At 35.3% G+C, this 27,076-nt stretch overlaps 1 long non-coding RNA gene across 1 annotated transcript; it reads right to left on the minus strand.

Moving 5' to 3' along the window:
* Window positions 1–5,933: 5,933 nt before the first annotated feature.
* LOC140849393 (uncharacterized) lies at window positions 5,934–7,890 on the minus strand. Its single transcript, XR_012131141.1, has 3 exons — window positions 7,740–7,890; window positions 7,494–7,662; window positions 5,934–6,795 (listed from the first exon to the last, which is right to left on the minus strand). It is a non-coding gene; the product is annotated as an uncharacterized lncRNA (long non-coding RNA).
* Window positions 7,891–27,076: the final 19,186 nt, after the last annotated feature.

Here is a 27,076-nt window from a genome sequence, read left to right on the forward strand (position 1 = left end):
CTTTAAAAAAATAACATACCTTGTTTGAATGAAGGAACATATCAAATACAACCCTCTAGCACTATGAAATGTTAAAACACTCAACAAACTGTATTTAATGGTTTGAATTGCTCCCTGTACAAAATTCTTTTTCTCTGAATGCTAAGCTTGTTCATCATTCAAAATCAGTTCCCAGACAATAAGCACATACATTCTATTTTTATTTCAGTTGTACATCAAATAGCATATCCATTAATATCCTCAGAGTATATTTATATTTAATGAATATTTCTTCAAGTATCCTAAATTTACTTTGGTATGTCTTTCCAAACTCATTGTACTCAAGTTAATGTCACTGTGAATGATTGTATATTCATCTACTAGGGCTGCCGTAACAAAATATCACAGGCTGGATGGCTTAAACAACCCAAATTTATTTTCTCATAAGAAGTCCCAGATCAAGGGGCTGGAAGACCTGATTTCCAGTGAGAGCTGTCTTCCTGGCTTGTAGATGATCTCTTGCTGTGTCTTCATACGGCCTTTCCTCTGTGTGCATATGGGGAGGCAGAGGCAGGAACATCTCTGATGTCTCTTCTTGTTCTCACAAGAACACCAGTCTTATCCGACTAGGGCCCCACCCTTATGATGCTTTTAAACCTTAATTCCAAAAGACCCTTTATCCAAATATAATCACATTTGGGGTTAGGGGCTTCCACATATGAATTTGCAGGGGGGATACAATCAGTACAAAACAGTGTTGAAATAATATTTTTCTTTTAAACTAAATTTTTAATTTTAAAAAAGTTTAAGGTTTATAGAAATAGTTGAAGAGTTCCCACATACCCCTCACTTAGTTTCCCCTATTATTAACATCTTATATTAGTATGGGACAATCGTTACAGTGAATGAATCAAAGGCATACATTATTAACTGAACTCCATACTTCACTCAAATTTCTTTATTTTTTACCTACTGTTCATTCTCCCTCTCTCCCTCCCCACTCCCATTCTCTCATTCTCTTGTCCTCTTCTCCCTTACCTTCCCTCCCCTTTCCTTCCCTATTGATGGTCCCAGCGTCCTGTTTAGGATATTACATTACCTTTAGAAGTCATTTCACATGAGGCTCCTCTTGGTGATGACAGTTTCTCATACTTTCCTATTTTTTGGTGACCTTTATACTTTTAAGGGATACTGATCAGTTATTTTGTAGAATCAAGGAATTTGAGGTTTATCTCATGATCGGATTGGAGTTATGTGTTTTGGAGAGAAAGACCACAGAGGTCAAGTGCTGTTTTCATCACATCGTATCAAGGATACATACTATTAGTGTGCTATCACCATTGGTGATAACATCAATCACTTATCTGAGGGAGTACTTGTCAGGTTTATCTGCTGTGAACTTTCTCTTTTTTCCTCCTTTTCATACTGCATTCCCTGGGAAGAAGTAACTATGCCATGTATAAGAAGTGAGGAGTTACACTCCATCTCCTTGAGGTCTGTCTGTATATAAATTATTTAAAATTCTTCTTCACTGAAGGTTTGTTTGTTCTACATTTATTTATTTAATCATTTATATCAGACTATGATCATGTATAAAATATTTTATACTTTGGTTTATAATCTAATACTATATTTTTTCACAGAAATTCTTATAGCTTTGGCCATTAGGAGCTCTTTGGCCTCCTGTGTCTCTGATATATTCCCATTATTTTGTGTTTTTTAAAAATTGATTCAGCAATTTCTTATTCCCTGACACATTATTTTAGTCTCTTATATATTTCCTGCTAGAATCAGCCATTTTTCCAAGGATCCCGTTCCTTTTATTGGAGAATGGTGTTAGAAACCAAGGTCTTGGTGTTAGCTATACTCATTGCTACTGGGGTGGTGTTGCTTCTAAGCCCTCTCAGCTGACAGAACAAGGAAACATATTTGTGCATATAGTAATGCACAGCTATAAATATCTATAGTGGGATAATGCATATTCATAATAAATATATGTATTTGTATATTGTTTAATAAATTTCATAGGGATGTCTCCAAATCTAATAAATTACCACATGGATCTTTTAGACATCTCCCCTTTCTGATTTGTAGCCTCCCACTGCAACAGTTAGAGACCTTACTCCCACCATCTGCTATCCATTTAGTTATTACATACCAGTATACTTGTATGGAGGCATCAGAATTGTTAACCCATAGCTCTGTAGAAAACAACTTTATCAACTATAGTACAGTGCTTATGTACAGTTCCTTTTGCTACATTTCACAGATTGTAATTTTCAAAATTAGGTTAGCAACTTCTCTTCCCACCCCTTGCTGTGAGGGGTGTTTCAAACATTTATTAAACAATTAAAATTGTTTTGTCATGTTCTGTATTCTGTCTATCCTGGTATGCTCCAATCTCCTAAATGACTTTTTAGGTTCACTCTTTGTACTATAATTTTTTATGGGTTTTGACAAATTCTTAGTGTCACGTATCAATCATTAGAGTACTAATGATTCTCCTTAAGAAAAAAGTCCTGTTTTTTACCTAATCAAACAATGCCAACCATTGTTTACCATCTGAGCTATTTACCATCTCTTCAGTTTTGCCATTTCCAGAATTCATATAATAGGAATCATCCAATGTTTAGATTTTTCAGATAGCCTTCTTCCACTTAACAGCATATATTTATAATTCATCCATGTATTTTAGTGGCTTGATAGCTCATTTCTTTTTATTGATAAATATTATTCTATTGTATGGTGGCATGATCTTCATTTCTGATATTGGAATTTGTATCTTTTCTCTTTTTTCTGCTTAGCAGGCAAGAGGTTTATCTACTTATCAAAGAATTAGCTTTTAGTTTTGTTTATTTTTCTCTATTGCTTTTTTTGTTTTCAATTTCATTAATTTCCATTGAATGCAGTATGAAAAGGAGGAAAAAAGAGAAAGTTCACAGCAGATAAACCTGACAAGTACTCCCTCAGATAAGTGATTGATGTTATCACCAATGGTGATAGCACACTAATAGTATTTTTATCTTCTTTCAACTTGCTTTAAGCTGAATTCTCTGTACTCTCTAGTTTTTTAAGATGGAATCTTAGGTTACCGATTTTATATTTTTTACTAATACATGCATTTAATGCTATATATACATTTCCCCCAAGCACTACTTCATTGCAAAATTTAATAGGTTGTATTTTCATTGTCAGTTTGAAATACTTTTTGACTTTCCCTTGGGATTGCTTCTTGGATTCATGTTTTATTTGAGCTTCAACTCTTCAAGCATTTTCCAGGATCTTTTTGCTGTTATTTCTAATTTCTTTCCATTATGATATGAGAACATACCTCATATGATTTCTATTCTTTTAAATTTGTTTAGCTGTTTTTTATGGTCCAGAGTGTGGTTTATCTTGGTGAATGCAACAGGTTTTTGTTGAAAGCTGAACACAGTGTTTCAAGTAACTAAAACTGAGGTAAATAGGCCTATGGTGTCTGGTTTTGTTGTCACCTGGCTAGGAGTTGGGCTATGCTTAATGTTTACTGTACGTGTAGGTGGCAAAGTCTTCATTTTTATTGTTTTTCTATCTCTGCTCTTGATTTTGGGCTTCCTTAAGTATTCTTTTTCAGACAGGGACTACATCTTGCAGCTCAGATCAGTAGTAATCCTCTGTTATCATAATATAACCTGTTGGTGTGATGGTATGGTGTTAGGGCCGGCAAGTGTTCTATAATAATCTGATTAAAATTTAGTGCTTTAGTAGACTATCTATTATCTGTGACATTTCAAGTGTTTCTTCAGTGTATAGCATTTCCCCTGCTTTGGTTGTGGGAGGAAGCCAAGCCAAGAAAATGGACAATGTTTCTTTAAGTCTTTAAGAATGCAGAGAAATACCAGGGTGCTTGAGTTTAAAGCAATGAACAATGTATGCCCCACCGGGACTTAGTAATATGCAACAGCTTGTTGGTCATAGTCATGGAAGCACATTAGTTTATAATATGGTATTCAGGTAACCTTTGCAGAGATAGATTAAAATATAACTACATCCTGAATACACCTATAGTGACCTAATAGCTCCCACTGCAACGGTTTCTGGGTGCTGACTCCCCCCTAACCTTCTAGTGAATGTATAAAAGGCATGGTCCTGCTGCACTCGGAGCTGAGACTTTGAAAGGAATCTGCTGAGCCAGAGCCAGCACTAATAAACTGCTTCTCACCAAACATCTTGGTGTCCCGACTCCTTGTTCTTAATTCCCGCAGTTCTTGCTAAAAGGTGAGGCAGAAAACCTTACAGGGAGTGAGGGGAGGTGTTCTCTTCCTCCAGCTGAGAAAAGGCTCTGGTAAAGTCTTTCCCCTTATAGAGAATATCCTGGGCTATTTCCTAACTACTTTTTTTCTCCTCCTGCCAGAGTCACAAGAGGATTTTTCCTGGTTCTTAGTACAGAACTGAGGGTATAACCTAGGAAAGTGTGGGGAGCTCCCTAAGACTGCTTCTAGGAGTTTCTCACTATCATGCTAATCTATCCTCAGACTCCATCAGCTCAACAAATTACCATTTAAGTGTACCTAACAGCTTGTGGCTCCAGTAGCTTTTGTTCTGGTTAAGGAGATCTCAGCTATATGTTCCTGTCTAATTTTGGGGTGACAGTTTGCCCTGAGACCTCAGTTCTCTGTTGGATTTTTTAAAAAGTCATTGATTTTTAGTTTATTCAGTTGCTTTTACAGTAATAGAAGTGACAACTTCCAATCTGTTTACATGTCAGAATTGAAATCTGCAGTCTCACTTCTTTCTTTTAAAGATTTATATGGCCATATGTTTACACAGCCTTTCAATATAAAAATCTATAGTTATTTAGACAATTCAACAAATGCTAATAATTTTATTTATGTACTCCGAAGAAATAGCCATTCCAGGTCATTATAGTGGTAATTTCTGAGTTCATCCCAGAAGCTGAAGTTTTGTTCTTGAATCTGAGAGTTGACGTTAACAGCTCTCATAAATATTCAAGTTAAATCTTCAACATACCCAGATTGTAGCTGTGGTACGCAGAATCCTAAATTACGTCCTGGGAGTCCCACCAACCTGGGGTCCACACCCTGTATGGCATCTTCTCCTTTTGAGAAGGGCTTGTGATATGAGATTTTGTTCATGTGATTATGTTACATTACATGGCAGAAGGATTTTGAAGATGTAATTAGGTTCTTAATCAGTGATTTTGAGTTAATCAAAAGAGATTATCCTGGTTCAGCCTAATTTAATCATGGGAGCCATTAAAGGGGTCAGAGAGATTTGAAGTAGGAGTGATTTCTTCTGACCTTGAAGAAGCAAACTCCATATTTTGAACTGCCTATTGAACATGGCAAGAAAAATTGAAGGTGATCTTTATGACTGAAGAGGTCTCTGGTCAACATACAGAAGGAAAAGCAGGGTTTGGTTCTATAAGTACAAGGAACTGAAAACTGCCAACAAGCAGTAAAATGAGAAGAGAATATCAAGACTGACAGGGAAAGCACAGTGATAGCTGACACCTTGATTTCAAACCAGTGAGACTGAGTAGAGGTCCCAGCTAGCCCTTACCTGACTTTTGGGCCATACACAATTAATGTATATTGTTTTGCACCTCTATGTTTATAGTAATTTGTTACCTAATAATAAAAAACAAATACAAAAGATGGAAAAAGCACAATACAAAAATATGTTGAAATTTTATTAACTTTATCTGAGGTGGAAGCATATGACTTTAGAATTAATAGAATTAAGTCCTATTTTCATTTCTGTAATTACAGTGACTTTCACAAAAATAAAAATTGTTGACTTGACTTGCCTAAAGATAACACATTTAGGTTGTGTCTTAGCCTGTTCAGGCTGCTGTAACAAAATACCACAGACTGGGTGGTTGATAAGCAACATAAATTTATTTCTTACAGTTCTGCAGGCTGACAGTCTGAGCTCAGGAGGTCACAGACCACCACTTCTCACTGTCCTCACAGGGTGGAAGGGGGAGGGAGCTCTCTGGAATCTTCTGTAGGGTCACTAGGCCCCTTCATGAGGTCCCCACACTCATGTCCTAAAAACACCCCAAAGGCTCCACCTCCTCATACCATCACTTTGGGATATTAGGTTTTCAACATAGGAATTTTAGGGGAACATAAACATCCTGTCTCTAGCAGGTATGTTAACACCTTCAGCTGAGTGTAGCTTTCATGTGATCACCCAAACAACATGCAAGCACACAACAGTACTGAATCTCCAGCAGGTTAATGATCAGTTTTGACACCAGATTGTTAAAGGTAAGTAGTGTCTGCTTGTAAGAGCTGTGTGGATCACAGTGTTTATTTACCTAATTCTGATATTAAGAGAAAATATGACTGAGTTGTGTGTACCTCATCACCATACAAAAACGCTAATACACTGAGGGAAGATCAAATTACCATTCCAGTGTTCCTAAGACTAGAAAAAGAATTGAAATTCTAAATTGATAAGTAAAATGTCAAAGAACATCAGAGATCCAGTAGTGAGAATAAAAGCCTATTCCTATAAGATTAATCAAGTGGAAAATCTGTAAAAATAATACAGTTATAAAAATAATAGGTTAGGATGCAAAGAATTACAGAACAAAACAGAGTTTTGTTTTTTCAGTCTTTTTTGTCATTTGTATATTTGGTCTGCCAATAATTTTTATCTGGATATGTTTCAGTTTTAGCTCATATTCAAAAGAAGCCATTATTGTGTATGTTTAACTTCCAACAACTTGTCAGAATTTGCTCATATCCTTCAAAATCTGATTTCAGCTTCTCAAAATTTGAGTCTTCATTTCATTATGTGGAATATCTGAAAATAAGATCGTGTTCATAATGAATAGTAAAAATGTTACTGTTGATTAACCAAAGCACTCTGTTAGAATGTCAAATGACATTATAATACACCAACATACATATATTGTAGGTTCTTGATTAATAAAATAACCAAAGATACCTGATGTTGTTATTTCTAGTTTCACTACAGTAGGAAAAATTCCTAAACTGTTCAGAATTGCTAAAAATTATTCTTATTTATAATTTATATCATAAATACCACTTATTTTAACATGGTATTAACTTACTAGAAAATTGTCTTGATTACCATACACTCAATTTTATTTTAACTTCTTAATGTTTGAAGAGAGGAAATCAAAAACAGGGACAAATATCTACCTACCATTTAAATTGTCATACTGTGACTGTAAAGAAAAATCTTAAGTATAGGTATATTCAAAATAATCTTTTGGCACAATCAGCTTGTATCATTTCCTGAAATTCTATTTTTTCTTGAATATATCCCCAAAATTATTATTTCCTTTATGGTTCTTTTCCCCTGTAGTTTAAGATGACTCAAAAGTCCTCTCAATCCCTTGGGATTATTGTCTCCATTAGCCACAGTCCCTTTCTGCTTCCCTATTCAAGGTCATATTCTTTGATTATAACTCCCCATTTGTTGCAGATTGCTTCTCCACCAACTCCTCCGTAGGCTGCAGGCACATCCTTCCTTACCGCATTCCAGCTTGTCGTGGAGAGGACTCATATGGCTCTTCTCTCTGTACATGCAGTGACTCCTTTTTTGTATTGAAGTATAGTTGGTATACAATCTTATATTGGTTACAAGTATAAAACACAGTGGTTCAAATGATTAAATCCTCATTCCCACTAATGCAGTTATTATCTGTCAACATAGAAAAATGTTACAGAATCATTGGCTATATTCTCCATGCTGGACTTCCATCCCCATGACCAACTTACATTCTGATTGTGTTGCCTCCTTGTAACTCTCCATCTCTGCAATCTGCAGCATCACAGCACCTTTAGATTTGGGGGAAATTCCTTGGCTTTCATTTGCTTTATCTTCTCCCTTCTCACTTGCTATTTCCTCTTATCATTTTCCTTTGAGTAACCAAAGATTCATGATTATCTGGTATGAGAAAAAACAATCTTTTGGCTCACATTGTTATGTTTTATTGTTTCATTCATTCTCTTTGACCCCTTCTCTTATCTAGTGGATACGACTTAAGATTGGCAGTTACAGTATTTTCTATAATAGCAAGTTGATTTTTCAGTGTGATTTCTGTTCCTATACATGACTGCTATGTTTCTAACTCTTACATAAATAACATTTTGTGAACATGATAAAAGACATAAACTTAATACTGAACATGAACGAGAAAATAGAAAGTCTTCATGTAACTAATGATAGCAAAAAAAAAAAAAAGAATTTCTCTCTTCATCTGAAATAATTAAGTTTGGTTAAAGATACTCCCTCCAAATTTTTTAATAGAGAAAAGCCAGTAAGCAAAAATACTGATAGTTTTTAGATGCCTCTTAAAGAGAGAATTTTATGTTTGCAAATAATCATTTATGTATAGTAAGTACATTTTCTTCCCTCAAATTTTGTATTAATAAGTTTCTATCTAAATTCATATTACAATGGCTCTTACTTAAACTACTTTTCCACATCACAGTCCTGACTTGTTTTATATGCAAATTGGCTTGTAATAACATAATTAGATTAACTTTGCCCTTAGTATTTTTTTCCATTTGTTGCCAGGTAATAGAAAATAAGTTTGTAGAGGAATCTAACATTGAAAATCTTCTTTTTGCAGCTTTTAAATTTCTGTTACCACTGCATAGGTTATCTTGATAGTGAACTCCATCAGTGTTCAAGTATCTGTTTGGACACCAGTCAGCATTTTCAAGAGTCACCTATTCCAAAGCTATGGCAGTAAATGATTTTTCTGAGATGTATTTGTCATTAAATATATTCAGTAAAATAAAAGTTAGATTGGATTAATGGTTCTTTTCCAAAATAAAATGCCCACTATGCAATATAATAAAAATGGTTTTTTTTAATCAGAATTCTGAAAAGTTGAGAATTGAGGGTTAGAAGAATTAGTTTTATGCAACATTATATTGATGCTACAATCAAGCTCTGTTTAGATGTATTTACAGTTGATAAAAATATACCTACTGTATTATTTCATTATTGTTATATTAAGTATGAACACCTGTGTTTTGCCTATTTGACACAGTTATGATGTTCTGCAAACATTTATCTTGTCAGCATATCCTCTAAATTTCAGAGCAATGTCAGTAGGGGGCATATATTCTCTTTTACTAAACTAAAATGAAACATACAGGAATTCTTTATACCTTAGGCCTCAGTGAAATGAATGAAATCTAATCATCAAGGAATTGTCTTACCAAAATGTAACTGTTGGTAAAATTTGTCTAGATAATCAATATGGAATATTCGCACATTTATGACTGCTTGTGTGTGCTCTGAAGAATGAAAGAACCAGCAGAACTACAGGTTGAAAAGTCCAGAGACCAATAATGTAATAAAATAGTAGAAACAGTTAATAGTACCATTATTTTACAATAATAGTGAGAGCACCAATAGGCTATCTACTTCTTAAATATTCATGATATATTTTATTGAGAACTTAAAAATGTTCAAGGTAATGTTCTGATGACTTTCTAAGCATTAACTCATTTGTTTCTCACAACAAGCATGTAGTAGCTGTTATTATTTTCCCACTTGGGAAGTAAGTGAAGAAAATGAAGCAGACAAAAATCAAGTGACATACAAGGAAGCTCTTGGTAGCAAGTGGCCTGAGACAGCTCATATGGCTTCTCCTTTCTCCCATGCAGTAAAGAGACTATCTGGGCCTGACTTCAGAATTCTGTGTTTTGTGCAAGGATTTCTACATGTACCACACTTGCTGAAAGTGTCTAACAAAGAACTGTATGAACAACATAAGGAAGGGACTTACTGGACAAGGCACATAAAACATTGGTCATATGTTCATTCTGAGCCTTTTTTTTTTTCCTTAGCATAGACCAGGTCCACATAGGCCTGGCCAGGGGGCCAAATAATCCATATAACTGTTGGTCTGACTGGGAAAATCATGTCATACAAATAACAACAATTAACAATCATAATAGGTAAGATCTCATGTAAAAAAATAACAGTCACCTATGTATATAGTGTTTATAGCTTACCAAATAGTTCTCAAATTCCTTATTCTAACTATAAAAGCAATATTATTTAGTACATTTTATTACTGCCCCCACTTTGAAGAGGAGGAGCAAGGTTTTCAGGGGCTGAGTCACACATCCAAAACTTGGTAGTAGTAGTTTTTTTCATTTCAAACTCTTGGTAAAAAGTCTTCCTGAGATTTCCTGGCTTAAAACAGCCTAGTTGATTTACAGGTGAGCAATTTGGGCTGGATTCATTCTGCAGCTGGTTATTGTGCTGGTCACAGCCAGGATTACTCAGGCAAATGCCAGTCAGTCAGGTGTCACAGCTTTGAGGGTCGGCTGCTCTCAGCTGATGTGAAGGCGAACACTGGGCAACACTTTTTCTCATTCAGCAAAGTTCCTCAAGCAGCAAAAGAAGGAAAGCCCCAATGCTCAATCACTTTTCAAATTTTTGCCTCTGTCTCATTGCTGCTACATCACTGATCAAAGAAAGTGACCTGGCATGTCTTAATGTCAATGTATGACAGGACCACCAATGAGCACCGGTACAGAGAGTTATAAAGAAATTTGAGATTATTGCAGCAATCTACCACAGTAACTTGGAAGAGAAAGCCCCTCCATTCTAATAGGTTCTATTAAAGTTCTTGCTTTCTGAGGATACATGGACTCATAAAGAAATGAAAGAATGAAACCGTTCAAAAGTTGGAAAGAGAGTATCATGTAGTATAGTAACAGTTTCTCAAGTTTTGAGCAACAAATCTCAAAGGCGTTCTATAGAACACTGGTCCTGAGAATTGCTATCAGAAGGATAGAATTTGTCGTACTCAGACTCGTGCCGCTGCCCCACTTCACTACTGAGATTCACATTTTAGCATGTGTAATGGTTAATCTTGTTGACTTGGCCAGGATGCTCAGATATTTGATCGAACATTATTGTGAGTGTGTCTGTGAAAGTGTTTCTGGATGAGATCAGTGCTTGAATCAGTAGACTGAATAAAGCTGATTGTCCTCCCCAGTGTGGGTGGGCCTTTATCCAACTACTCTGAATAGAACAGAAAGGCTTAGTTAGAAGGGAACTGCTGAGCTGGGGCATTGATCTTTTTCCTGCCTTTGGAGTCAAATCAAAAAGTTGTCTTTTTGTGGGTCTTAGGCCTGCTGGCTTTTGGACTAGGACTTACACCATTGACTCACCTGATTCTGGTGTCTGCAATCAGACTGGGGTCACACCATCAGCTCTCCAGGGTTTCTGGTTTTCTTGGTTCTTCTCAGCTTCCACAGTCAGGTGAACCAATTCCTGAAAATCAGTCTCTCTCTCTCTTTCTCTGTGTATGCAGACACACACACACACAAACACACACACACACATCTTTTATTGGTCCCATTTCTCTGTAGAGCCCTAATATAGCATGTTGTACCTTAACATATTAACATACTAATGACCTTAAGATTGTCTGAAGTAGAGAAGGAGAACTGTATCTTTTAAATGTTAAAGAACTATCAAAATGATAGTATTAAAACTTTGATTTAGGTCTTGGTTCTGCTACTGTGTGACTTTAATGCTTATCCAACATTCTGAATATATTTGATTCCTTACCTGTAAAATGGGAAGACTGAGAAAATACTTCTAAGGCTATTGACATACTAATTGTTTTTCTAGAAATTACTGAATAGATTCTGGCTATAACAATTATTAATACACTTATATGACTACTTGAATCTAATACATTTTAAATCACAGAACACCTCATTATGCAATATCTATTAATATCCTGAGGAATTTATGTTCTAGCAAATACATTTTATAAAATGTATTTAGAGAAGTGGAAAGACCAGAAAAAAATGTAATTTAAAGCTTCGTTTGTATGGTGAAACTTTGACTTGCCAATCTTTTCATACATAATTTGTCTGTGTGTGTGTGCGACACATTTGAGGACAGAATGAAATGGCAGGATATGCTTTTTCTAGTTGCAGAAGTTTCTAAGCAAAACAGAAAAGACAGAGCTTGCAATGAGAGAATTCTTCTGAGATATGTTTTTTTTGAGAAAAGATGGTTACTGGGTAACTTGGGGGAAGCTTTATATATAGATAGTAGGAAGATAATATAAAAATAATAGTAATAATACCAGACAGTTCTCAATCATGATTGGGTTTCAGAGTAGTTTCATAATGGTTACCTCACTTAAAAAATGATTCATGGACAAAGAAACAGTGCATTTGGTCCAGTCACATAATTTCAGACTGCTAGAAGGTTTTGGACAGATAAACTCTAAGGAACCAGCAAGAAATTTGCCCACTTCGCTCAAAGGTCATGGACACCTTGCCCTTGCAAAGTTAAGACACAGGCTGGCAAACAGTAACTAAAACTGATAAAACAGACTAGACAGAATATAGAAAGCGAACCTATAATTGCTCCCTGAATATTTTTTCTTTTGCTAATGGAGATTACATTTTAAAATATCCACCTACTCCAACAAGTCTCAAAAAAATGGAATATTAAATATTAAGGGGGTATACCTGTTCCCTTTAATGCCCTTCCAAATAAAGCATATTTTATTGTCAGCCAGCAATGTCACTTGCATATCCAAATATGATGACTCTGATACTCTTCCTTATACTGCTTTTCCAGTTAGCTTATAATTAATATAGGAATCTGTGACTGCTCATTCCTTTGCTCTCTGTGACCTGTTAGTACAAGGATGAGGCAGCAAGAGAATTTCTCATGCCATTATACTAAGGGTCACACAATTTTTGCAACTGAAAATTTAAAATATATTACTTCTTAAACTATGTGATCTTTAAAGTAAAAAAGACATACAGTAATATGGGCATTTTCATATACTATTTATTTATGAGTGATTATTTAATGTCTGCCTCGAACAAATGATGTCCACTTTTGATTTCCATAGTTACACTGTCTGCCCCACAATCGCAAACTAGATGTAATCTAGGATAATTGTTTTCTACCTTTTTTTTTTCTGAAAGCCCCAGGCAAAATGTTAATTAAAAGGTGAATCCCTTATGAACACAGTCTCTAAGAGGCAACAGATTAATTTGAATACCATATTGAGAGAGAACAAATGAGAGCTTTGTTTATTAAAAACCAAAGATTGTCTTTAGAATTCTCCAATAGGAAGCTTCATACCTAGTCACCTCTTTTCCAGACATATTTCCTTAATTCACTGGCTACTCCTTTCCTCTCCATAAAGTCTAAGATCCAGTTCAAATCCTATGCTGTGAAACTTTTCCTCTATAGTTCACCTGGAGGAAATCTTTTTCTTTTCGTCTTCCACATCAATATTTTCTACCCTGCCTGTGTTGCTTTTTTTAAATTGTAAATGTCATGGTAAGAGTGTAGCCAACAATCGAAAACCATGAGGTTCGAGCGCTAGCTCTTTGTCTATTCATTTTATACACCTGGGTGGGTTTTCGTGTCCTCATTTCTTCCTCACTTGGTTCCCCATGGTCTAGGAAATGTTTATTTGCCTTTTCAGGTCATTGTAAACAATTAGCATGATACCTGGTGTGTAGTCTGCTTTTTAAACAATGATGGAGGCTTTTATTTTTATTGTCATTCTTAACATTATTTCTCTAACTACATTTTAGGTCCAAGAGGATGAGGACAAGCTCTTTCATTAGTCTCTTCTTAACCTCCACATTGCCCAGCATTACATCTTGCTCAGAGTAGGTGCACAAAATCTACCTTTTTTAATAATAGTTGTCTGAGCCTGGTGAAGAAGGAGGAAGAAAAAGGAAAGATAAAGGGTAAATGGATTTATATGCACAGCGGTAGTATTAAAATTAATATATGTGTTCAATATTTAGCTTTTATATTAAATCAACAGAGTAAATGTTAAAGTTTTTGGCACAGATTTTCTCTCAGAGAGTGACATTTGAATCATTCCTGCCCTCTAATGATAGAAATTTGTGATTTTAAGAGCCCCAGGCCCTGTGTTTTAATCCAGGATAGTTTAAGAGGCCTGATTTTTATTTCCCTCTGAATGTCCATGTCTGTCTTCCAAGTGCAGCATTGAGTGTGAGCTCTACCTAGTGATACAGCTTTTCTGTTGTCTTGTGATCAGGTGTGTCTTGCATAATGTTATTGCCTCTTGCTCTGGAATTGCTTATGCCTGTCAAGCTTGCCTCCCAGGGAATCTTTGCCCCTAGTACCCATAATTGATTCTGCTGTGGACCTTCCCCCAGAAGATTCCAAATTAAAGGAAGTTTTAATCCATTTTAAGGTGTTCCACTAGGGGCCTAGCAGCGAACAATAGCTCTACCATGCATATTTCAAGACACTGTCTTGTCTCAGTTTTAGATGGGTAGAGCTGGAGTAGCACTCCAATCTGTATTGCCATGTAGCAGTAGAATCTGCCTCTAGGGCAGTGTCTATGATCTCTCACTGCACTTAGCAAACACTAAGGGAAATTTTAAAAAAATTCTTAACCCCAACCCCCATAGTTTTTAAATCAGTAGATATGAGCTAAGAAAAGAGCATTAATTATTTTTTTAAAGGACCTTAGGTACACGAGTATGTGCAGTGTTGAGAATAGCTCCCCTTACTCATTTCAAAAGGATCAAATGATCCTTAACATCTCAACCTGTTTCTTAGATTGATCCTTTTTCTCTTTTAACACATGCAAAGATATTGATGCTGGAATTAGCGGCTTGCTTTTGTTTTATAATATCTGCACTTTCTCTACTCTACATTGCTGTTTTGTTTTCAACATACTTTTCTAGGTTGTTTTACCTCCTGGAGACCATCCTTACAAATACAGGCCCGCCAAATATATCAACTGTTCAAAAAATCTTGTCCCTCTGCCTCACCCTGAATTGGATAATACCCCGTAGGAGCTATTTTCTCATCAAACTAACATCTACTTCAAGCTTGAACTCCATTTGCTATGGTGTTTCCTGACAATCTTGTGGTATAGCCTATTATGTTTAGGTTTTATGTGGTGAGCTGCAAAGGAGATTTCAACATGTATGCCCATCAGAGAGCTGTGTGTCCTTACATGGCATAGTGTCTACCCAAAGCACGGAGCACCTTATTTTAATTTGCATAATTTTGCCTTACAGGAGAGTCATGGCCCTGTTTAAAATTTTTTCTCTTTTACTGGAATCTTAATTCAATGCACTTTTTAAATGTGTGTCCAGGGCACAGATAATCTTATACTCCACGAGTAGTAAATGAATCACTTTGGAACCAACGCAGTCATTCCTTTAGTATTTTACAGTAATGTTTCTAGTCTTTTCTAAAATGTGCTCATTTTCTTTACCACTTCACAGGCCTATAACAATCCTTAGGCACAGGGATTTATTTACTCATATGTTATGCACTCCAACTCATGTATAAGAGGGCATTTCTCAATATTTTCCTCTACTTAAGTCTTGTCTGGAAAGTCATTCTAGTTTTTCTGTGATTTTGACATTTTGGGGCCAAAATCATACTATCTGACTATAATAATTACAACAATAATGTATTTCCCTGTGGGTAAGATTGCAATATTTCCAGACTCTCTCACCTGGCTTTAGTGCATCTCCATATCAACAGGTGTTTCCAAGGGATGGAGAGAAGTAGCCATGTCCATATCAATAGGTGATTAAATGGGGGAGCAGAGTGTATCTGGACTGGAGAGGTTGGGTGGTGTCCTTTTTTGCAGCTGGGTCATGAGAGACACAGGCAAGCAGAAATGGCCCACTGCTTGTAAACAATAAATGGGTTTCTCCACTTTATTTCTCCCTTTGACTGATTTCTGTTTCAAAGGTAATTTGCCCTGGGCTGGGAAAATATTTTCCCCCCAGAGCTACATTCCAGATACTCTCTTTAAAAGCAATTGCATTCAGATCTACCTTATCTTCCCTTTTGCATCTCTTTATTCTGGCCTTGAAGATCATTTTCCAATTTATATCTGTTTATTATCTTTATTCTGAAATTCATCTTTTCCTTTGAGGAAATTTCTCTCTTTCCAGAATAATTAGTGTTTCTTTTGTTTTAATTATTTGCTGTTCATTATCTAATGAGAGAATTGAGCCATGTTTTCCAATCACCCTAGTTTCTTGTTGATTCTCTGAGCAAATATTATTCCTAGAGCCAAAAGTTGCAAGCACAGGTTTTGTAAGAACTCCTCAGCCTTTGGGTTTCTAATCATTTCACGTGTGAAGTTGTTTAATCTACTTAAATACAAGTAGATGGGATATTCTTATAAGTCTCTTCCTTTGTTTAGTAGGAAAAATCTGTCAGTCACAAATTTGTGAAAGAAGATATGTTTTACTACTGGAAAGCTAAAGCCATGGTCAGAGTTTGTATATTTAATCAGATTTAATGATCAATTTTTGAGACTAAGGACAAAGGTCAGGCCTTCTGGAGACAGGCAGATCCCAGGTATGGAAAACTTAGGTATCATAGATCTGTCAAATTCTCCTAAGCCTCCTAATCAGATAAGTCAAATCTTTGCTGAGAAAAAAATAAGTAAATAGGTGGAGAGAGACTAGGAGAGGTTCTTTAATGGACGATATTTATGTGGAAACTTTAGGAGAGAAACAGACATGTTCTTCTTTAATATGCCTGGTACTAGATTCAATAGGGTTTCCTCTGAATAAATGGGATGCGGAGTGTAAAGTGGGTAATTCACAAGAATTTAGATGTCCCAAAGTAATTCTAAAAGTAATCTAGAAAGATTGCTTTGATGGATTCATGATAAGAGAGATCACAGCCTATGACTGTTGGTTAGTTGGGTCTCTCAGTCCTACAGTTGAGAGTTCCCTCAATTGTAGTGATAAGAATCATAGCAGAATTCAAGTATATGCAGAATATAACATTTATAAATGTGTTAGAACACCAATTCTTTTATTTTTTTCAAATAAAAAGATAATAGATTTACTATAAAAATGTCTGGCAATAATAAATAATAAATAAACTAGAAAAAATAATCCTATAAAACAGGATAATAGTCATGGTTGCTATATATAAATCCATGTAGAAAAATAGACTATATTTCCTACTTTAGCAATAACTGAAAAATTATAATAAATAAGATACCAGTAATACCAATATTCATAAAAATATCAGAATTAACTAACCATACCTAACTTATGGGAAAATATTAAAAACCAACAAAAAGACCTAAATATTTAAGTAGATTGGAAGAAACAGAATTATCATAAATTAATATAATTATAAAGATTTTTTGTAACTCTGTAATTCCAAAATTCTGATTGTGTTTACTTGAGAAATTTAAATAATTTATTTTAATTTTTAATAGAAGAATATAAGTACAAAACAGTGAGTTAAATATGAAAAAGGGTTTTTAGAATGTAGGGATGTAGGAAACTGTGTAGTTGATGGTAGAATAGGGGTTGCACAAAGCAACATGGTGAGACATCTAAAGCATACTGCTGAGTGAAACATGTGAAGTTTGACCTATGTGTATAATACAGCACTATGCAGACAAATTAATAAAAGCACACAAAAAACCATACATAAAATGAGACTATGCTTTAGAAGATTTATAATATGAGAGTAAACTGACATAAATAAAGCAAAAGATAGTTGTTCAACTCACACTAAAGGTTAATGAATAAAGGTATATGATTGTAGTAATTTTCTGTCAAAAGTCCCAATAAATAAACTTATTCTAACCATTTCTATCTGTCTTAGGTTTTTTGATAATAAAAAGCAATAAGTACTTCATTTTCAACTTAACTGAAAATAAATAGAAGTATTGAGAATCAGAACACAAAACTGTAATAACCCTCTCCTCCCACATCCTGCAAAGGGAAACACTGTTAAAATTTTGGTATATTTTCCATTTAGGCCTTCTTGAGGATGTTATTCTGTGTTTTTCTCATAATATTATTGATTAAATATTCTCCAACATTAAACAAACACTTTATCTAGAAACATATTTCAGTGACTGCATAGTATCATGGTCTTAAAGGACTAGGCTTAGACCAAACTTTACATAGTTCAACTAAGTTACCTTTTATTTTTTCTAAGAAGCTAGTGACTCATAATTTGGAGTTTTGGACTCCATATGACAATATTTCTGTGGCAAAGGACAATGAAATTGTATAATGGAAATTGCATTTACATATAGAGAAGCCTTATATGCATGTGCTGTAGAAATGGAATTTTCCTGTTCTTTTCACGATGGTCAGCATGTGAGAGTCACTCTAGCCTCACAGTTGTGAGTCAGACCCCCGGCCATAAATGCCTACTTCTTTTGAACTAGATGGAAAAGCTTATAAGAAATCAGCTGCAGATTATCTGTTGAGATATTAATTTTGATCCTAAATGCACTGTTAAACTAGTGACTGGGGTATACCATATACCTAAACTAGTTGGAAAATTGCTTTGTATTTACAGGAGTGTGATTATTTGGAAAGGAATTCAGTTTTAGAGGGTGGGAAATGATGGTAGCAAGTCATAAGAGATTTTTTAAAAGATGATTTGTGAATCATCTACTTAGCGGTAACCACTGAGAAGATCAAATCCATGACTCACAGAGACAAGGCCCTGAGAAAGAAGAGTGAGTGGAAAGTTGATAACAATTTTGGTGAGGAGTAGGTGCTCTGCTAAATTTCAGAATGAGCAAAAGGAAAGGAAGCATTAAAAAGAAACCTACTAACACCTGGAATATATGCAGTGATGTGTAGCAGCATAAAATCAAAGACGGTGTTCTCAAGGCTGCCAAATATCAAGGAGAAATCAAAGAAGAAGGGAACTTAAGTAATGTCCCCAGTATTCTAAGATCAGTTTTGGAAATGCACAAAATCTGATACTAAACATAGACTAGAAGAAAATACATTATACTGGGAATTAGGACCTAAGTTCCACACTGGAAACTCCCAGATTTCTGAAACTTGAGGAAAAAGTTCCATACCTTGCTGTGTATCTTAGCTTTTCCAAATGTAAAATGAAGAGTTAATTTATTGATTTCCAGGACTCTTTTTGTTGTAAAATATTAAAATTCTGAGTGTGACAAAGTGCAAGAGAAAAACACATGTAGTAACAAATAATTTTGACTTGGCATGCACGTTAGATTGAGAAAATACAGAATGTGATTTTTAATATCCATTTCCATATATAAATATTGAGCTATACATATTCTACATAAGTATCTTTTTATACCTTCTGCCTTCAATAAAGAGTATCTTAGAACTTCGACCAAATGAAAAGGGACTAAGTCATGCCAGATGCATGTGTTGCCTATTGGTAAGTAGCCAAGACGAGAACTTAGGGACATAGGCCTGGGATAAAGCCAGAGGGTGTGACAATGAAGGGCCCAGAGACTTCCTTATGGCCAGACATGTAAATAAAGTATGTTCTGCATATATATGTACCCAACCCTAGGGAGGGTCCAAGGGAAGAGGTATTCAGCCTGAGATATTTGGGTGATTGAGCAATACTTCTAGTAAAATTGATAATTTTCTAAGTGGAGTCTTTGAATCATGCACTTGGATTTAAATTATTTAGATTATTAAATAGACTCCCTAAATGATTCAGCTGGATTAAGTTTTAAACCAAAGGTGTGCAAAATGAAAGTTTTTCCTCTTAATTTTTAAATGGAAACTTGGATAGTAACAATCATTGGTAATAGGCAAACTAAATTAGCATATTTCTCTCAGTATATGTAAAGTATTGTGAGTTAAATTTTGACACCCATATATGCCATTTTATCAGTAAGAAATCTCAGGCTAAATTCTGTTCCTGTTGTGTTCAGGTATATTGCTGTATTCTAGAATACAGCTTATATAAACAGAAAGAACTTCTCATATTTGTCCATGTCGTGAAGTTCACAGCAATGGACTTCAGTGAGGTCAGTGAAAGATTCATTACTTGACATTCACAGGCAGTGTGAACAAAATGGCAGTGAACTAGAATAGTTTCTAATGCTGTTTCATTTTATGCTGAGAAAATTCCTGATAGGAATTCAAGGAGGTGAAGGTGGAGTGGACAACAGAACATAAGCAGGTCGTGTATGATCACCTCTTGTATGTCAAACTGTTGGGTATGGTGGGTTGAAAGACTGAACAGGACAGTCATGAAACATTGCAATGTGGGGAGAGAGAGGCAATGAAACACATAGGATAAGTGCAGATCACAGTAAATGCGGTGAAGAAGGTACAGTCATGTACCAAGTGTTTGTGGGGCATAGAAATTTCTTTGGAATAGATAAGGGAAGGGTTCTGTGAAAAGAAACCATTTTAATGCAAATTAGAATCATACAATGGAGCCAGATGACAAGGGGGTCAGAGAATTCAGACAAAGTGAGTAAAGCCATATGGATCAAACCTGGTTGGTTAAAGCAAGAGCATGTATGTTAGTTTGGGTATGGCAAGGTTTGGGGTGGGGGAGGGATTCAAGATGAGGTTGCAGAAATCATCTGGGCTAAATTTCATACCATGGTAAGCAGTTTACATTCTTCTATATGTGAGATTATGTAATGGGTAATATTGGTGCTCAAATTCCCTAGGATCCAGATGGCCGTCTTTGTGCATATTTCAGCTGCAGTGTGCTTTTCTTGCAAGGGCTAGTGCCTGTGACTCTTTGTGGGAGAAGTGCCCTTAATCAGCTGGAGGCTGCCTTATTCACACAGCAGAGAAGTCTCTAAAAATTTATGTCTATGATCCCTCCTTCCCCCAACCAATAATAAAATAATTCACAGTGCCACCTCTACTTGAGGAAACATTGAGGGTTAATTTTCTCTCTAGGGTTCAGGCTGAAATGACCCTTTCTAGGACTTCGCCTGTGATCATACCCTTACTGGATCATTCCCTTTATATGTTCTACTCTCCCAGTTTCCCTTGGGGACAGTGCCTTATCAATTTCCCTGGGAACATTTCCTTATAAAATCATTTACATACCAAACCTCATCTCACAGTCTATGTATGGAAGCTCAAACTATGACACTTGGAAGATTTTGGAAGAATTTAAAGAGAAGGACAAAAACTGACTAATGTTTTAAAAATATTGTGACCACTGTGTGAAGGCTAGTTGGGGGGTAGGGGTACAGTGCTGGAGAAAGCCAGGGAATAAGAGACAAAGTTAAGCAGAATATTTCAGTAATCTGGACTAAATAGCAAGCTGTAAATTGCCTAAAGTGAAGTTCTCTAAAAATAGATGTGTCCATTGGTGGGACTGTTATAAGTGATGAATTGAGGAAAAAAGAAAATAAATTGTATTTCTTTCTGTCAGTCTAGTAATCAGGAAATGTGCTTCACTACTCTTTATTTTGTCTTTTGACAGAGTTTCACACACTTACACTTTGAAATAAGTTTATATATTGGAGGATGGGCTCAATATTTTGTACTGAGGAAGTGGGCCATCAACAATGTCTCGAGAACCCTGGGTGGAGACACCATCCAATTTCATGTTCTCCATTAACATGCAGTCTGTTCTTCGTAATTCTATGGAACGCTTGGATATATGTCTCTAGTAAAATGTCTTTGCCTTTAATCCTTCATTTTGAGGAAGGATATTTAATTATTTGGGTGCTTCCAAACGTTGGCTATTTTGAAGAATGAAACTATACAATTTCTTCTGAAGAAATATATAGCAACTTGTAAGGGCAAGTCTTATTTCCTGAGGATAAGAAAATTAAAAGTGTCCAGATACTTTAAGTGTAATTTTCTATCTACCATAAATTTACTTCAGAATGCTTTCTTCAAACAAGGTCAGGGGATTAGTGCTCATTAAGGACTATATACATGCACAGATGGAGAATTCATCAGAAAACCAATCAGTTGTTAAAACTCAGTGAAAGTCTGAAAAATTTTGTGCTGACTTTTGTTACCCACTCAGCCATCTACCTCCACCTTCTACATCAGATATCACTACTTTAAAATGTAGATTTTATTATTCAGGTGTAGTGTGGGCAACAAATCTGGAGACAACTGCCACCAAAAAGATAGTTTGTTACTCATAGTTCCCAAGATGCCATGCCATGCAGGGCCACGTGGGGAAACACTAGGGTCAGCAAGGAGGCAGAATAAGCAGAAAGATGTAACAAGAGCCTTTTCTGTGGCTTCCTCAAGCAAGGCAGAGTCAGGTGGTAAGTAGGTTTAGGACTGGCAAGTGTGAATAATTTCAACAGGCTTTGGGCCATAGGAGCTGTCTTAGGTGTCTGCTACCTGGTCCTGAGGTGATTACGATAGGAATTTAGTGGCCTGGAATATAAGAGCTGTATGGATGGTTTAGGGTATGGCCTTGAATTGGTTCATGTGCATGTGAAAAATGCACTTGCAGGCAAGTCTTACTACCTGCAGAAATTGGCTAGCCCTGGGAATGTCAGTCTCTCCTATGTCAGCAAGGTCCTAAAATGTTAAAGCAGCAGAAAATACAGAACATAATAAGCAAGATCAATGTAGTTACAAAGAAAGAAAACCTGTTTTTATGATAGAAGAAAGAAAGTAAGATGAGCAAAAGGGAGTAAATAAAGAAAGTAGAAAAGAAAGAGAACGAAAGAGAAGGGACAGAAAAAAAGGGAGGAGAAAGAACAGAGAAAACAGAAAAATTTTTTCTTGGAGTTATTCTTAAATTGGAATGATTTTAATACTGTACTTTAATAACAATTAAAAAAGTTACTTAACTACTTTTATGTACATGTAGATTGATGCATTCAACTGTCAATCAAAATGTAGTAATTTTGAGACAACTGAGTGACTATGTATTTCATAAAAATAATTATATTGTAAATATATAAAACATATTTCAACTTGGATTTTTGCATAATATCTTTTTGCAAATTGTGTTTGCCTGAATGATTTTTTTTCCCTTAAATGAATAATGAGAGACTTCTAGTAGTCAAGATTTCAGAATTTGGCAGGTATTTGAGAGAATATAGAAACAAGAGTTTTATGAGTATGGAGACATTATTTAAACTTATTTTGTTCCTGATTTGTTTCCTTATTTTTCTTGTTGGACCAAGACTGTGTACATTGGTTTGAATAAAGCACCATTTAATTTTTTCAAATATGCTAGGTTTTGCAGTTATCTTGGGCTTTGACTCCTATTGAAACTTTTGTGACTACATGAAAAAATTCCAGTGTGCTCACTTTCCCACATTTTATACCTCATCTGAAATCTCTAAACACTTCTCAAGTGATTGAGAAAATAAATAGACAATAGACAATATACTGACAATTGAATTGGTACCTCTAATCCCTGTAGCAACCAGCCCAAGAAGACAAACCAGAACCTCTGAAGCATTCAACACAAACAATCAGAACTTGTTCAATGTCTGCCAGCTCTCCTAATGTTTGTTTCTCAGGGTCAACCATAGAAAGCCAAGTATGCTTTCCAAACAAATCACATAGGAACAGAGGATGCCCCACTTGTAGGTAGCTCACATCAGGTTCTGCATGTCAATAACCCCCATTCACAACACATTCACAACACACCTTAAGCGGGCTCTTTTTTTTTCATCATACAGCTTTTCCACTTCTTGACTTTGAGTCTCTGCCAAAGGAAGTTGCTGTGTCTGACTCCCTTGAATATCAAGTTCTGAAAAACTAGCCTCTACTTGTTCTCATTTGGGTGGTATTCATTTATTTCCAAATGCTTTTTACCTCTTTTCCTGAGATCGATTTCATTTCCTTCCCTAGATAAGGGGAGTTATGTTTTTCTTCAGTAATTGGAGTTTTCTTTTTTAAATTGAGGTATAATTGGCATATAACATATTAGTTTCATATATACAACATAATGATTCAATATTTGTATATTTTACAACATGATCACCATAATAAATCTAGTTAACATCTGTCACCATAGACAGAGTTACTAATATGTTTTCTTATAATGAGAAATTTTAAGACCTACTCTTTTAGCAATTTTCAAATATACAATGCAGCCTTATTAACTATAGCCACCAGACTGTACATTACATCCTCAGGACTTATCTATTTTATAACCTGAAGTTTGTACATTTTGGCATCTATTATCCATTTTGTCCATTCTCCTCCCCTCAACAACTTGCAACCACCAATCTTTATAAGCTTGTTTTTGTTTTACATGCCACATATTAGATGGTATTTGTATTTCTCTGACTTACTCACTTAGTATAAAGCCCTCAAGTTCCATCCTTGTCACAAATGGCAAGATTTAATTCCTTTTTGTGGCTAAATGATATTTCATCATATATATACAATGCATTTCCTTTATCCATCTGTCAGTGAAGACTTAGAGAGTTTCCATATCTTGAATATTGTAAATAATGCTGTAATAAACTTGAGTATAAATTTTTTTGAACTAGTGTTTTTGTTTTTTTTGGATAAATACCCAGAACTGGAATTGCTAGATCATGTGGTGATTCTACTGAGGGACTTCCATACTGTTTTCCATAGTAGCTGCACCATACATTCCTACCAACAGTGAGGTTTCCTTTTTCTCCACATTCTTACCAAAACTTTTCATTTCTTGTCATTTGGATAATAGCCATTCTAACAAATATGAGATGATCCCCTTGTGGTATTGATCTGCATTTCCCTAACGATTAGCAATGTTGTACATCTTTCATGTACCTGGCCATCTGTATGCCTTCTTTGGAAAAATGTCTTTTCAAATCCTTTGCTCATTTTAAATAAGATGGTTTATTTGATTTTGCTATTGAGTTGTATAAGTTCTTTACATATTTTGGATATTAACCCCTTATCAGATATATGATTTACAAATATTCTTCTCCCATTCAGTAAGTCACCTTTTTGCTCTGTTGATAATTTCTTTTGCTGTGCAGAAGATTTTTAATTTGATGTAGTTCACCTATTTTTATTTCTGTTGCCTTTGCTTTTGGTGTCAAATACAAAAAATCATTAACAAAACTAATGTCAAGGAACCTTTTTCCAATGTTTTTTTCCAGGAGCTTTATGGTTTCAGGTCTTACAATGAAGTATTTAGTCCATTTTAAATTAATTTTTGTGTATGGTATAAGATAGCAGTAGTTTCATTCTTTTGTATGTGACTGTCTAGTTTTCCCAACACCATTTATTGAAGAGAAAGTTTTTTACTCATTACATATTCTTGACACCTTGTCATAAATTTATTGACCATATATGCATGCATTTATTTCTGGGCTCTCTGTTACATTTATCATGTATCTGTTTTATGCTAATAACATATTTTTTATTACTATAGTGTTGTAATGTAGTTTGATATCAGGGAGTATGATACCTCCAGCTTTGTTCTTCTTTCTTAAGATTGGTTTGGCTATTTAAGGTCAGGAGGTAGTGAAATGGATAGGCAGGACAGGGTGACCCTGATAATGTCAATGAAAACCCCATTAATGGTCAACAAAAAGGGGAACTTAAGCACACAGTCAACAAAGAAGCCACAGGAATAAGAAGAGAAAGAAAACCTAAAGTCTCATCCCAGCCCTAACAACAAGGCCCAGTTAATCAGGTAGACTGCCTCCTTTCCAGAGTTTATAATCCCTAAGACACTGTCACCCTGCAAGTATCCACCTTGGAACCCCTCCTGATTAGCAGCTTCCTGTTCTCCTTTAAGCTTATCTTCCTTCCTTTACATTAATAAAACTGTCAGTAGCTCTGTGCTCTGGTCTGTTGGCCTCATTCTTCATCCTCTTCAAGACACCATCCAGGGGATTAAAAAGGAATGGTAACAAGTACTAGGTATTTTTTTTGGAAGAAAAAAGGGATGATACTATATCAGACAGGGAGGAACACAGGTAAAAGTATGACTTAAGGTGGGTGACTTACTTTTCAAGGCTTCCAGACTTTTTATAATTACTTGTTCTTATTTGACTTCTGACATATACTTTCTAAATTTTACTCAATGATAAAACCTTTTCTCTACGTTCTCCTAGTACCTAAGGTTCTAGAACCTTTTTGCACTATTAGAAATAATATTGGATTTTATATTAAAGGTCTTGGGAAAAAATGGAGTTTTTCCATTTACAAATCTATTTAACCTCATGAAATTCATTTATCTGCTCTGAGTTTCAGTATTTTAATCTGTTAGTGATAAGTGACTCACAAATGTCCCCTTCCTCTTTTTTTAATTATAAATTCTAATTGTGGTAAAAAACATATAACATTACTATCTTAACTATATTTAAGTGTATGGCTCAGTAGTGTCAAGTACATTTATATTGTAGTACAAACAATCTCCAGAGCTCTTTGCATTTTGGGAAACTAAGACTCTACTCATTAAACAACACCTCTTTTCTAGGGGTATTTGTAAATTAATATATGATAAAGGCTTTAAGATCAAAGGACATTGTTTTGACTATAGATTCAGGGTTTATTCTATAGGGAAATTTTGATGGTGCTATAAAACAAAATTCAGCTGAGCAAATTTGAAGATCTAATTGGTTTTATTAAGCAATTCATAAATCAGGCAGCATCTCATCTAGCTAGTAGAAAGATGCTCCAAAGAGTTATATAAAATGGAAGGTTTTTATAGGAAGGAAGGTGGGACAAGCAAATTAGCAAAAGAAAAGGAAGGATTGTTTCAGGCATTGTCACTTTCCCTGAAGGGTAAGAGCAGGGGATCTTATTATGAAGGTTATATCATCTTCCTTTAGGGGATGGAGAGGGCCCATAAGACAGATCTCCTCATTGGTGTTGACGAGAAAACTCCTGATTGATGGTTTAGACTACATTTCTGTGGGAGGCTGAAACTGCAGTTAGGTTTTGTATTACGCTCCAGTTTGGTGATGTGGCCTAACATTTTGGGATTCCATATGGGACTGTGGTTTTCTTTTTCATAATGGACATGGAACAACTTTACCTTAGTTCCTAAAATGGTTCAATTCTGGCTTCACTTACTGTTTGTCCATTTTGATTATGTTTGTCTCACATCTATTCTTGTCTTATTCCAATTCAGCCAAAGTGATATTTCCAAAACAAAAATGAGATTGTGTGTCTCTCAGTTTGAAATCCTTAGGTGGCTTCCAGACCTATTAGAGCCTACAAGCTCTGCTTCTAGCTTATTTTTTCAGTTTTATCTTATTATAGTAGCTATCATATGCTGGTTCAGCTTCCTGAACTTTGTTCCTTGGAGAGAGGTCATGCTTTTTTCACAGGTCCTTCTTTTGTATATATCCATGTTGTAAAGCCCTTTGCCAGCCCACTTCACTTAGGATCAT

This window comes from Manis javanica, chromosome 5 (assembly GCF_040802235.1).
Source record: "Manis javanica isolate MJ-LG chromosome 5, MJ_LKY, whole genome shotgun sequence".
In the NCBI taxonomy this organism is placed as follows: Eukaryota; Metazoa; Chordata; class Mammalia; order Pholidota; family Manidae; genus Manis; species Manis javanica.